Raw genomic sequence first — 9,847 nt, 5'->3', positions numbered from 1 at the left:
ACAATGGCAATAGTTCATTAACACCTTCTGAGTGAGTGTGGTAATTTTTGCAAGCGTCCTCTTGTGCTTTGGGTCAAAGGTCTTTGGGGGGCTGGGCAGTCCAGGATGTCAGAGTTTTTCAAGTGGGATGGATCATATTTCAGCCTGTCTGAAAGGAATAGTAGTAGTTGGAGTCCAGATACCAAGCTAGCCACATGCTCTGTGGGATCTGTTAATGATTGTGAGGCTATAGCTTCACAGAGCAGTACAGTGCTGCATCTCAGGACAGAATCAGGCTTCCTTGTGCTGATAACACTTTGGAATTTATACCATTAATGAAGTCAGTGTTTTAATTTACCTAAACTGATCAACATGAGAGGATATAAAAATGATGTCATGGAGGTACAGCTTGGCTTCGCCATTACATAATAACATAAAATGTGTCATTATGCATTAGAAGAAAAGTTTCTTACATCATGTGTCATCCACCATGTCCCCAAGATGACTAGGAAGGACATAAGTGTTTATCACATGGCCAGCGTAAACAAGAGGTTGGTCTACAGCTCTCCGAAGATTGCCAACTTTGACAGATGTTTAAAGGCTCTACAATTTTATTTAAATCGCAGCTCCAGAGGCATTGTCTTACAAGTAAGGGAGCTCCAGATCCACATTCAGATGCTAAGTGATGGACCTTTAACTACATTTGGAAAGAGCTTTCTGTTGAAATATGTCTGTTAAGAGGAGCTGAAAGGGGGAGATGAAAAGGAGGAACTACAGCAAGAGTACTGTACTGTACTGTAATGTGATATTCAGAAAAATCATCTATCTAATCTGCCTGAAAATTCCTTCCCCCCTCTCTGCATGACAGAAGGCAGTTACTGTGCTGTAGCTGGAGGCAGTGTCTGTGAAGCTGCAGAACAGGCGAGGAGGAGGCAGCCAGAATACTATTGTGATCCACTCCACAGCTTCCATGCAGCCTAGACTTCTGCTTACTATTGTACAGCCAAAAAAATGTGAGGCTTTATGTAGGAAGCCCTGAGTAGGGAACTGATTTACATTACCCAAGCTAGCAGTCAGGCAGAGCTCCTTGTCAGCAGACACTACTTTGGGGTTGGTTCACATGCCAGTTCCCTTTGGAACAGCGAGCAGCAACACCGGGGCTTCATCAAGTGATGAGAGCAGACGTCAAACTGCCCTATGAATATTGATGTGGAGGCGAGTCTGCTTTCGTAGAGGAGCAGAAGGAAGCAAGATGGCTGCCCTTTAGGATTTGTTAGAAAGGAGACCAGACTGTGTTTGCTGGATTTCTGCAAGGCAAAGGGACGTTTAAGAGGTCAGAGCGCTATATTTATGCCCATGTGTCCTTCCCTGTCTCTCTCTATCCTGTTTCCTTTTCACACTTTTTACACTCTTGACAAGAGATCTGTTTGTTTAGTGTGTAAGAATAAAGAGGACAAAATATACTGATGTTTCCCAACATGGCTGACAAGCATAGGTTTTTTTTTTTACATTTTACATATATAATAAATGACTTATTATTATTCAAATTTTGCCTATATTAAAACACTTCCTGTGAATTCTCTTATGCACCTTTTAGTGCAGTATGTGTGAGCTTTCAGCTTGATCACACCGTTTTTGCTAAATATTTCCTGTACTCTTACAAAAGTCTATTCTTCTTATTAGTTTGCTGCTTATGTACTTTGGTATAGATTTGACTGTTTGTTAACTTTTGAAGCATGTCTTTTTGCTGTTTTATATTGGCTGCTGAGTTCTTTTATTGATTGATTGACAGATTGATTATTGATTGCATTGTTTTGTGACCATTGTAATTATTTTCATAAGCCTCTTGCCAGGTATTTTGGGAGGCTATGGAATCAGATCCTGCTAAAAACACAAAGCTACTTTAGGGAAAGATATCTGTGTGTGATTTTTCCTTCTCTTTTCCTGTTGCCTGGCATGTGTCTTTGAGCGTACCTTGGACATTTTTTTAAAAGGCTGCATTCTGCCTTTGTGCTGCTGGTGAATCAGCTTTCCTTTAGCTGGTGACTGACATGTCGACACAAAGAGACACATTTAAAAGGATACATTGTTCTAATCAGTTATACATGTGATACATGCCATTTTTGATGAAACTGTGAAATCAGGCTTATCATAGGGTGGGGGGAAATTAGATTTTACCTTCAAACCTTCATAGCCTTTGTTTTAGAACATATTTCATTAAACAAAAAATAAAAAGCAAATCTCCTACACTCCCAGATAGATACTTGATTGTTTTGTCTTGGTAGTTAGTATTCTTTTAGCAGCATTAATTACAGTGGGGTGCATGTTATCACAATGTATCCACACTTACATGTGTGAATACTGACACAATAGTGTCAAATCACATCTGGGATGATGTTATGTCTTTAAGGACACCTCATTTAGGCTACTGAATTGCTTGCTATCTCTTTCCTGCCCACTCACAGAGAAATGGCCATAGATGTGTAGGTGACATTTGTCAGCATCATACTAAAGGGATGAAAGGGGAATTGGTGGTTCTCCATCTTTTCTAAGCAGTCAGCTGGTCTGGATGCCATCTGAGGAGACTCTTCAATGCATCTGCTTTCGTCACACTTTGGCTGCACACATACAAAGTGAACTAAGGCACAGCACACACTTTCATTGAGAAAATGGTTTCCCAGCTCATCTCCTATCTCAGTGGACGTTTTTCGCCTTTCTCTGGGATTAAAAGATCTGTTTCCTGTTGCAGGCTAATGGAGGCTGTTCCATTTGCATCTTAATGGCTGTCTGCAGTGCTGCATAGTGGGGAGGAACTATTCCAATTCATTTGTATATTTACATGTGTGTTTCAACACAGGACTTTCATTTTTTTTCTGGGACTGATGGAGACAAAAGGAGGGAATTAACCTTGTTAAGGACCGAAACAGCCCTGTGGGAACTGATAAAATGTAAATCCTTAATGGCAAGACAATAGAAATGGGAAGGTGTGTTGAATGCATCAGTGTTTACCATCAGGCTGCACTAATGCTTCTGCAGATGGGCAGTTAGCAACTTATTAAGTCTCTTTTGAGGTGTTTAATGTCTGTCATAGAAGAGGGGTACTCAAGCTTCTGGCAACTTAGCTCATGCTTCTGGCAACTATGGAAGAAGACGTTATCATGTTAACTTGGATCGGAAAAAGTGATTGTCACTGATGAGTTTGATGAGTCACAGGACTTCCAGTTCTACTTTTAGCAGTTTAAACAAGAAACCAGTTTCACTATAAAATGTCATGTTTTACATACAGCAAATATTTGATGGTTTTAAATATGGAGGTCTTGAACAGCAGAGAAACACCACAAAGAGTCAGTTTACAATTCAGGTACTTGCTTGCAACAAAACACTTCTTCATTTTAAACTATAATCAAAAGTTAATTATGGAATTGGGTGGATTTCTTTTTTTCCTCCTGAAACGCACCGTTGGCACTGTTTGCATGGCTCTTGGCACTTCACCAAGGCACTGAAATAGTTATGATGAAATGTGCATGGACTTGGACTCTGGTATGTCAACATTGTTTAAAGAGCACGCTACATGCGGCGGTTCCCTGCTTGTTGTGACGGAGAGAGCTGGAAGGTTGTTTTCGGCACTACGTAACAGGTGGGTTGTACCGGTGTGTCACAATCCATTCACATCAAACGTAGTGTTTATACGGTAACTATAGGGCTCCAACGTGCACTGTGCAAAGTCTGGTCATATTTTATTCTGAGTATGAGTGCAAAGATATCGGACACACCTGCATGATAGAATGTGTCTAAAGAGAAAAGCTTTTACACAAAATATCAGTATCGGTGGGACACTTTATCAAAAAGCGGAAAAAGCAAGGTTAACTTTTCCTATGCTCTGCTGATGACAGTTATTCTGCTTATGAGAGTGGCGAGTGAAGAAGTGCAAGCTTATTGAGAATGCCAATTTTTATGCAAAACATGACCATCTTCTTACTCCTCGGTTCCCTAACTTTTATGTCCAAGGTAGCAGCACATAGATGGAACCAATCCTAAATTGTCCTTAGCCAACCCCAGCTGATGCCTGACAGTTCAGATAATGTACAACTTTACAGATGACATAAGGTTACCATGACCCGCCATCCAAATTAAGACCCTATTGTTGCTAGAGCTTACCTATCCAACCAGCAACCTGACACCTCGGCCTACAACTCTGAGTAATCTTTAATCTGAGCTAAGTGTTAGCAAGCTTCAGTGGAGACAATGGGAGTTTTTTTAGAAGCCGATATGAGCTGGCAGCAATGTATTATTGAACTATGAGGAAGTTATGAACACTTGCTGGAGTTCTTCATTCTTTTCTTCGTAACGTTTCTTTGCACGGCTTTGTATCATACTCAGCATCTTGGGTGATTTAGCCACTGGTAAAGCCAGCTGGGGGATGATCACTGTCAAGCATTTGAGAATTCAGAAACACTGGCTCATGTCTAGGTTATCCATGACTGCCCATGACATCAGCTAAGCAGCACTCCAGCAGGGGAGAATGTGATCAGCTTGGGATTTCTCAGTCTATAGTTTGCCTTTTTTATTCCTGAGATAGAAAGAGAATGAGAGGCCTCTGTATGATAAAACACATGCAAGTTCACCTTAATAAACTATGTACAGTTAGGGCCAATTCATACAGATGGTTCAATCCTCCGCCTACTGGAAAGGGAGTGCCATTCGGATGCTGTGTGATCCAACCAATGGCAGCGTTTGTAACCAGATGTATGTCAGTGGTTGACACATGGTGCAGTTGCTACACAGTAAAAAAAAGTCTCTTCTAATGTCTAGCAGGAAGTTGCCCACACATACTTGCAGCTGCCTGATGGTGCCCAGTCAATTCTACAGGAGCAGATGATAAGAAGTGGACCTATCACTGTCAACTGCTGGCATGAAAAAAAAAAACCTTTATACTGGTGTCAGGAGGAGAGAAAAGACCAATTCTTGATGTTTCGCTTTCAAGCACTCATTGTATTTAAACCTCTAGCCTGACCTGTCAGAATTACCAACTAGGAAGTCATAGGATGTGTATGTGAACTGCTCATAGTACCAGTAGCATCCTAACATATAAGTCATATGAGTCACACAATATCATGAGTTTTAAGTATTCTTATATAATATGTTAATTTCTAAGTAGAGTGTGATATTCTGACTGCAGTTAGCTGTGTAATATACAACTGTAGTTTTAGACTGATTTCAATCATATATCTTTCTAGCTATAACATCATAGTTATTTTTGACAGGGGACACAAGTCTGACATTTATAGACCTAAACATCACATAACTCAAGAAGTTGTGTCAGCAAATCTCATTATTATTTAAAGTAACCAAGTACATACTACTTGTCAGAGAAGTAAAATATTACCCCATAGTTTATAAAATCTGTTTTGCCCTAGGTTAATGAATGTTACCTTCAATGTAGTTTAGTAGACAGACTGTCTAAATCCCAGTGTCTTTTTTTCAATTTTTTGTGTACTACCGTAGTGATTGTTGCACTGGGACTCCATAATTTCCTGCAGGTGCTTTTATTAAAGCAGACAATTGCATTAAGGATAGTGTAGGGAGGGGATGCAAACTCTATCAGGTTTTTATTGATGGCTGTGTTTCATTACTGTGATTGACCGTCAGCATATAACAGAAACAATGAAGAACCGCAGAACCGCGGCTGAAACCCCCTCAATCACCCCAAACTCACGGGGGTACAAGGCAGGCAAAATCTACGACTTTCTTGGTAGTGGATTTTGCTGCCACCTCTATGCGCGCCAATCAGTGCATATCTCCGCCTCTCCCCCGCCCCTCTCAGTGAAGGAAGACTGAGAGGGGCAGGGGAGAGGCGGCGATCCAGGCTGATTGACGTGCATAGAGGCAGAGCTGTCCCTGCCTCTATGCGGAAGGAGCCCGCAATGTACCCCATGAGTTTGGGGTAATTGGGGGGGGGGGGGGTTCAGCCACGGTTCTGCTGCTAGAGGGACAATAATGGTAATGAGGTTTTTAAAATAAAAACTTCATTTTCAGGAGACTTCAGAGTCTCTTTAAAGTCGCTCAGATGTATGTAGAAAACCACACCTCCAGACATGAGGAGTAGAACCAAGCACACAATAAAGTCTAACTGACCACACTTATGGCACAGTATGTCTTGCCATAACTGGAGCATCCAGAACTCACATCACATTAGATTAGATCACAGCTCAAATACTTTACACTGCACGCTTTTCCAGACGCGTTTTGGAAACACGTGCGGGAGGCCGACACGCACGACATCAGACATTGCATAGAGTGCACTGTCTGATGTTCACACTGCATGTATTCCGGACCCTTGCGGTCCAGGAACGCATGCTGCATGCATGTTTTGCAAAAACGCGCGGCTGTCCCATTCACTTTTCAGTGATGGGATCAGCCACGCAACGCATACAAAGACAGATGGCGTGCGTTCGCATGCGTTGCGTTCCGCACGCATGGCCGTCCGCGTTTGTAATGTGAACGGGGCCTTATTGTGTCTTCCTCCATCACACATGGCAGACTGTGTCTCAATCCTAGCATTCACTATTACACCAAGTCACTGTACCCACACAGCGTGGTGTATGGCACTGCAGAACAAACACTGTGCTACAGCTTGCAAGAAAGACCTTGTGTCCTAGTCTTTAGAGCCTTTAGTTGCCAAACCAGTCTGGTAACCAGTATATATCCTAGTCACATCAGCATAAACTCGCAATACACTGTATGGATTTTTAGCTGATTTAAAAGGGGAATGACATATGTTCAGTGTAATTCATGAGGTGCCTTATTAACTTTAGCTGCCAGGAATCTATGGTTAAATTGCACGTCAGGAGGTCCTATCATCAATGGTCATGCTGTGTCAGTCTCATTGGGAACATTTTTTTTGTTGGGTTTTCAGGCTCATAAAGATCCTCAGAGCGTCTGGTGGCTGCAGCTTTGAATGTTAAATAGGCAGGTGTTGAGCAGTGTAGGTTATCTAACACTGACATCACCATTAATTTAACATTACTGGAATAGACAAAGTCTGTATGTACACAAATACCATGTAACATGATTTCTGTAACCTGCAAGTGATCTGACAGTATTGTACTCTTATCTGTTTAAAAACATTTACGGTTTGTTCTCTCTTGGTTTTGGGGAAGTTTATATACAACAACCAGATATCTGTGTAGCGGCTGTGTAACGTATGACTAATGAAAAGTGGTCTATGATTGGCTGGAGTAGGTACCGGCCTACCGCTGCACTTTGTGCTATATTATTAAAGTTTGTTATTTTTGCATGTATGGTTTTAAATTAACTCAACCAAATTATTTGGAATTTTCTTTACATAACATTTCTGAAAATGTTCTGTTTGCTTTTTGTGTCATCTGAAATATCTAAAAACCACACCGTGTTCTGTGTAAAAAAAAAAAAAAAAAAAAGTGGGAGAAGCGTTAAGCCACTGAATGAAGAGTTAATACGATGTGTCACTTGGGAACACATGGATGCTACGCGCACGTGGCTGCACTGTTTACAAACAGGCATCCCAGAATCCTCTGAGGCGGTTGCTACGTCAAATTGCAGAAAGCTAGAGGGCTAATTTGACGTGTTAAGAAAATAACAGTTTTCTGTGCAGGGCTGGTTGGATGATATTCTCATATGTCCTTGGCAAAGATCTCTTGGCTGACCACCCAGTTTAATTTCAGCATTATATTTTCCTTTAAACAATCATGTGAGCGATATTGAGCACCATGACTTAAGGAGAGGTCATCTGCGGTGAGCCAGAAATAGACTGTAAGCAGCTTCACAAACACAGGTCTGGTGCTGTGTACCGGTGATACAGGGCCTTGCTGCAATTAGCCTATAAATAATTCTCGAGCTAGCATTTGGGAATGAAAGACATAGAAACCTTTAAAGCCTGTAAACAAAACAGTTACGCCACTCAATAAAGTCGTTGTCAGGAGATTGTTTGCTTTGTTTCGGTATGGTATTATAGCAATGCATTTCTAATGCTTTAAATTTAGCTCTGGGTTTTTTGTGTGGAAGTGTTCTGATTGGCGGTTGTGTTTGCATATCTGCAATCTGACACAACAGCAGATCAATATACCTGAGCTTGTCTTGCATCTTCTCTCATTATGGGGTTATCTTGTATTATTATCCAAATGTTTTAGCTCTCAATAAAGAAGTGTTAGTTTTTGCAATAAAGAGATAGATATTGACCGATTCAAAGCTTTTCATTTTGTTGCTGTCATAAAAAGTGACTTGTCACCCTTGGGCCAATTTTGGTAGCAAACATTGAGCCATATCATCTGTATAGGTTGTTAGCCTGTTATGATGTGTACTGCTGTGGAAACACAAACCTTACTGGCATTAGTGGTTACTCTTTAACTTTTCATATGTGAGCGTGTCAGCAATAATGGATCTTCCCAGCTGTGTGTTCTATGCCGATCTCCCTTTATGTTCCATTGTGACACAGTTTGACTCACCTTACATGGCCTCTTCGGTGATCTTTGCTCTTAATAATGAGCACAAACTGCCAATCCACTGTAAATAAAACGTGCATTGTTTTCGTATGCCATGCTGTTCTTTGTGCACAGATGCACTTAAAAAACTTGCTTTTGTATTAAAATAAAAAAAACATCTGAGGATCAAATTACGATGGAATGGAATAAATCAAATGTATGATACTTGCAATAGCCGTGGATGAGTGCCGTAGTACAGAGATCTTCCCACTGCTCAGATGATCGCTCCAAGTTGCTGAGTCACAAACGTTTGACTGATGTGGCTGGGATTTTCAGCACCGGCTCTGTAATAACAGAGGCCGCGGGACTTTGCTGACAACGCAGTCGAGGTTCCTCCTTATCCTTAGCAGACCTGCGGTCCACTTTAAGCTCTGCCGTAGAATTACAAAACGAGAGGGAGTGAGAGTGAGTTAAAATTTTCTGGCGCTGTTACATGAACATCCGTGCCAGAGGTGACTCCACAAATAGGAGATTCCAGGTCAGTATGACGCCTGCTCGCGTGGTGACGCGCACATGGCTACAGTGTTTACAAACATGATTCCACAAATACTAAGGGGAAATTGGAGGGTGTGTCAGCCCTATTAAGTGTCACAGGTGTCAAGTGCATGGATGAGGCCGAATCACAAAACTAGTGGGCATCTTTATTACGCTATCAGAGAAACTGGCACACGTTGTGGATGACCGTTACTGAAGTACGCCCTAAGCAGGATGCATTGTCAGCAAAACCACCAAAGCATGTCTTATTTTAATTACTGCATTGCCTCAAGAAATGTTTACATCAGAATATAGCATGGATATTTTGTCTGGCACTACTAACTGATCATGTATGGAAATCTGAATGTCACTAATAAGACAAAGTATTCTTTGGATCGAGGTTTACAGGATGTTCTCAGCTATTATTAACCATTTTCGCTTTGCATGCTAAAGAAATACAAATGAAGAGTGGACTCTCTGGAATGACTGGTTATGGGATTTGCAGAATGTATAGAACATTGCGCATGCCTTGGGGAGGTCACGTTAGGACACAAGGAAAATAAAGCATAAGAAGTAACATCGTACAATGACCTTTTTGTGTGCATAGAAACAGCCTGCTTATATTACCTGCTGCAGAGTGACTGGGAACACTGAACTATGCATGATTTCATCCAGTGTCATTACTTCTCCCGGAACATTTCCTGTGTACAGCATAGGACAAGGCAAGCACACAAAGAATGTAAAGCAGATCACTATATACTGCTAGGAAAATACATGCTAAGCTCTACCAACCTTTACTTAGTTTAACTTTTCTACTATATTACTACAACTTTTCTTCACTATGCTACTATCTATGGCTGACAAGGTACCACATA

General features: G+C 41.2%; 1 protein-coding gene across 1 annotated transcript in view; it reads left to right on the top strand.

The window, feature by feature from the left end:
- Positions 1 to 765: 765 nt before the first annotated feature.
- The window catches only part of TET2 (tet methylcytosine dioxygenase 2), a 115,853-nt gene continuing 106,771 nt past the window's right edge, over positions 766 to 9,847 (top strand). The window contains exon 1 of the mRNA XM_068231395.1: positions 766 to 1,312. The gene's annotated coding sequence lies outside the window, so the exon portion shown is untranslated. The remainder of the gene's footprint in view (positions 1,313 to 9,847) is intronic.

This window comes from Hyperolius riggenbachi, chromosome 1 (assembly GCF_040937935.1).
Source record: "Hyperolius riggenbachi isolate aHypRig1 chromosome 1, aHypRig1.pri, whole genome shotgun sequence".
NCBI lineage: Eukaryota > Metazoa > Chordata > Amphibia > Anura > Hyperoliidae > Hyperolius > Hyperolius riggenbachi.
The sequence above is the reverse complement of the archived record's forward strand: the minus strand, read 5'-3'. Positions and strand labels throughout refer to the sequence as shown.